Here is a 5,263-nt window from a genome sequence, read left to right on the forward strand (position 1 = left end):
GGGTCCACGGATTGCAGACCACTGGGCTACACAGGTAAGTAACTCCTTCTACAGTCCTGGGGTTGCTATGGACAACTTCCTCTGTGTTTCAGGACCTGCACTTGCTGTCAGTGAACAGAAAACTCGTTCCCATAAAGGCCAGGAACCCCTCTGAAGATATTTTTTTATAATGTGTCGCATTGCAGTGAAGGCGCCGGCGTCTTCTCATACGTTGCGTGTCCCGCAGTGACGTTTTTTCAACATGAAGATGACGCCAATCAGCGCAAGTTCTTGTCCAGAAACTCCCAGCGAGCAGTGATAACCGCTGGAGGAAGATGGGGCCCCTAGAAGGAAACGTCATGACATGGCGGCCATGAAGGGACAGGAGGGTCAGGTCCATCGCAGCCAGATGTGTGCGGGATTGGGAGGTGGGATTGCTGGTACTTATTGTGCGTCTGCTGAACTATCGCAGGCAGGTGTTACAGTGACATGAACCATAATGGACGTGTACAGTAACTCGGAGTGAGTGTGCACATAGCGGCACTAGAAGTAGAGTCATTGGAAGTTATGTAGCGTTTTAGAAAAATTCACGTCCCACTGCGTCAAAAAAAAACAAACAAAAAAAAAAAAAAAGACCTTTATGTGACATTTTTCTTGAATCTGCCGAATCCGACCCCATTGGGGGTTAAACTCCCCAGTATTATCTGAGAGGCAGAAGGGGCCATTAGAAAAGAAACAAAAAAAACACATTTTTTATTTTACTATTGAGTTCAATGGTACTTACCGTATTTTTCGCCCTATAGGACGCACCGGCATATAAGACGCACCCAATTTTAAAGGTGCAAAATCTAGAAAAAAAACAGATTCTGAACCCAACAGTGATCTTCAACCTGCGGACCTCCAGATGTTGCAAAACTACAACTCCCAGTATGCCCGGACAGCCGTTGGCTGTCCGGGCATTCTGGGAGTTGTAGTTTTGCAACATCTGGAGGTCCGCAGGTTGAAGACCACTGGATAGGAGGTAATACTCACGTGTCCCCGCCGCTCCGGACCCGTCACCGCTGCCCTGGAAGTCGCTCCATTGCTGTTGCCGCGTCCCCGTGGTGTCCCTGACGCTCTGGATGTCTTCTTCCCCGGGATCCACACTCTCCGTCGCCGTCATCACGCAGCTCCTATTAGATGACGGGACGGCGTGCGCGAAGATGTGATGGTGTCGAAGGAGAGCGCCACCCATGCAGGGGATCCTGGCACGGAGCAGACACCGAGGTGGCAGGTAAGGTCCCTCCCGGTGCCCTGTAAGCTGTTCGGGACGCTGCAATTTCACCGCGGCGGTCCCAAACAGCCCGACTGAGCAGCCGGGTTAGTGTCACTTTCGCTTCAGATGCGGCGGTCAGCTTTGATCGCCGCGTCTGAAGGGTTAATACAGGGCATTCCCGCGATCGGTGATGTCCTGTATTAGCCGCGGGTCCCGGCCGTTGATGGCCGCAGGGTCCGCCGCGATAGGTGTGTATTCGCCGTCTAAGACGCAACAACTTCCCCCCCGTTTTGGGGAAGAACAAGTGCGTCTTATACGGCAAAAAATACGGTAATATAAAAAATTTGTAAAAGTTAAAGCGCAACTGTCATGAAATCTTGATGCAATAACCTGCAGCCTTTGTACTGTGTGGAGATGGTGGGTATAGCTTTGTTTTTACCTAATATTTTAAGGCTTTCATGACCCCAAAAAATGCTTTTGATCGCAGCCACTGATGGTCGGATATGCGTGACCTGGGGTATGGGATGCCCCACCCACCCCTAGTATGTCAGCGCTGGGACCGCTGTGTGATTGACACACATGTCCCAGCGCATGCGCCCCTTCAGTTCCCAATACTAGGGGCAGAGAGGAAGCGCGCTCCCTGCATCTAGCACTGTGCAGGCGCACTGAGGAGGCAGACGGCGGCGGGAGCGAGCAGATGCCTGGATAAAATGCGGCGGCACGCACGTTAGATTAGCTGAAGGGTGCATGCGCTGGGACCTGTGTGTCAATCACACAGCAGTCCCAGCGATGACGTACAGGGGGTGGGCGTGACGTCGGTGGGGCATCGCATACCTCGCGCCATGCCTATCCGACTGTCAGTGGCTGTGATCAAAAGCATTTTTGGGGTCATGAAAGCCTGAAAATATTAGGTACAAACATTAATGTGCCCACCATCTGCACACAGTACAAAGGCTGCAGGTTATTGCACCAAGATTTCATGACAGTTATGCTTTAAAGGAGTACTCTGGTGGAAAACATTTTTTTATAGGTCCTTATAAGTCAACTGGGGCCAGAAAGTTAAACAGATTTGTAAATGACTGCTGTTAAAAAATCTTTACCCTTCCAGTACTTTATAGCAGCTGTATACTACAGAGAAAATTCTGTTCTTTTTGAATTTCTTTTTTGTCTTGTCCACAGTGCTCTCTGCTGACACCTCTGTCCATGTCAGGAACTGTCCAGAGCAGCATAGGTTTTCTATGGGGATTCTCTCCTGCTCTGGACAGTTCCTGATACGGGCATCAGGTGTCAGCAGAGAGCACTGTGGACAAGACAAAAAATAAATTCAAAAATAATTTCCTCTGTAGCATACAGCTGCTAAAAAGTACTGGAAGGGTAAAGATTTTTTTTAATAGAAGTAATTTACAAATCTGTTTAACTTTCTGGCACCAGTTCATTTAAAAAAAAAAAGTAAAAAAAATGTTTTCCACTGGAGTACCCCTTTATTTCCCCATTAAAGGGGGTGTCTGGGGAAAATGTTTGTTTTACACTACTGTACTTAAAATAATAAAACCTTTAGAGAGGACGTATGGACGAACCCTTAAAAATTTAGGGTCACCTTGCACACCCTACAAACCTGAAGCTCTCCTATATGAGAAGACTATTTGGGCGGTCCACTTCCTCGAACTACCTGGCAGAGTATATGGGCGCAGACGGCGAAATCATTGTCCTGCATCTCTCATACGGAGAATCAATATTCAATTCTTTTTTATTGGTATCACAGCCCTGAGGTGTTGAATCGCTTCTACCCACAAATCTCATCCAGATGTCGGAGGTGCAATGTGGAACTGGGACCTTTCAGCATATTTTCTGGGACTGCCTTTCCCTTTTCTCCTACTCTGGACAGTTCTTAAAACGGACAGAGATGTCAGCAGAGAGCACTGTGGTCATGATGTCAGCAGAGAGCTCTATGTTCCAAAAAGAAAAGAATTTCCTCTGTAGTATTCAGCAGCTAATAAGTACTGGAAGGATTAAGATTTTTTTAATAGAAGTAATTTACAAATCTGTTTAATTTTCTGGCACCAGTTGATTAAAAAAAAAAAAAGTTTTCCACCGGAGTGCCCCTTTAACTATACATCAAGGATATCCCATTACCGCAATTGCGGTCCGCCTCCCTTGTTGCATATTCCTTTATTTGGCTTTCGGAGTCTCTCCCCCCCTCGTTACATATTCCTTTAATTGGGTACCAAAGGAAAGCACCGAAGTCCACCCTCCTGTTGCATATTCATTTACTGCTATCCACGTCCTAGTGACATGGAGTTATACGCCTGAGCGCAGCGTTCCGTGCGCATACGCTGAATTTTTTTTTTTACCCACCTCTCGTGTCCCGACGACGCGAGATCTGTGCGTTGGGAAAGCTGCTCTACATAACTGCGCGGGCGCCGGTTCCTCACTACTTTGATTCTCACACTGTCCCCACATATTTCCTGATATAACATGTTATTGATTAGATATAAGGGATCACACTTCAGCTATTTACTATAAAGCCCGATACCATTTAGTCCACCGTCTTTTACCGACACTATTTCTGAGATACAGGTTGTGGGTAGAGATGAGTGAACTTCCAGTGATTCAATTCATCACGAACTTGTCGGCTCGGCAGTTGTTGACTTTATCCTGTATAAATTAGTTCATCTTTCAGGTTCACGGGTGGATGGAAAAGGTGGATACCGTCCTAGGAGAGTCTCCAGCCACCGGAAAGATGAATTTATACAGGATAAAGTCAGACACCGCCGAGCCGAGAAGTTTGTTATGAATCGAATTACTGTAACTTCGCTCATCTCCACTGTCCGGCCCATAGGGCAGTGGGACCCGCTGATCCTGTATGTCAGACGCCCAGTTTTTTGGCAGGATGACAATTGATCTGACTAGCCGGAGCTCTGATGTAGTGTGAATCTATCCATAAGATCAGGTGAGGGATTATAAAGTCAGGGATGGGAAAGTTGTACATTGAAGGGCGTAAAACACACCCGACTATCACCCCGCACATTACCTGATCATTCAATCTGTTTTTTCCCCAAGGGGTTGTTGGTCACAGGTCATCTCTCCCCCTCCTTCCTCACGTATTAGGACGCTCCGTCAGTGGCCAGTGACTACTCCCCACCCACAAGCTGCAGAGTTTAGAGTCTACATCCAGGGTAACTGATCGTGGCGCTGATCACTGGCTAATTGTTGGCTAAGCAGCCCTGTGACATCACATCTACCCCCCCCCCCATAGATCCCAATCACAGACTAATGTGTTGTCGTTTTTTTTCAACTTTGTTTCTTTAATATCGAGTGATGGAGCCGAGTGTTAGAGTAGCATGTGGTACGGTGTATAGCTTAGGGAACTTGTGCTGTATTTTGTATTGTCATGCTTTGTGGGATTGTAATTTATTGTATGATTTGTAATGACGACTGAATGATCAATAAAGTTCTTTCAATCTACAGCTCCAGAATGCAGACTGAGGAGCCGGCCAAGAGATGAGGCATCCTTATACCGGAGGCTGCAAGGGAGTGGAAGGAGTTAAAAGGTAGGGGACCGTAGTGTACAACATTTTACCCTGATAACCCCTTTAAAATGGGTACTCCACCCCCAAAGGCTAGGGCATAAGATGTCTGATCGTGTGAGCTCCTGGGGTCAGGGATGATGGGAGTGATACATTGTATGTGATAGGAGATTAGATTGTGATCTCCGGGGGTCAGGGATGATGGGAGTGATACATTGTATGATAGGAGATTAGATTGTGATCTCCTGGGGTCAGGGATGATGGGAGTGATACATTGTATGATAGGAGATTAGATTGTGAGCTCCTGGGGTCAGGGATGATGGGAGTGATACATTGTATGATAGGAGATTAGATTGTGAGCTCCTGGGGTCAGGGATGATGGGAGTGATACATTGTATGATAGATTAGATTGTGATCTCCTGGGGTCAGGGATGATGGGAGTGATACATTTTTTACAATAGGGGCTGTTCACACATTTCCACCATAATACACGACAGTCATT

This window comes from Hyla sarda, chromosome 7, assembly GCF_029499605.1.
Source record: "Hyla sarda isolate aHylSar1 chromosome 7, aHylSar1.hap1, whole genome shotgun sequence".
NCBI lineage: Eukaryota > Metazoa > Chordata > Amphibia > Anura > Hylidae > Hyla > Hyla sarda.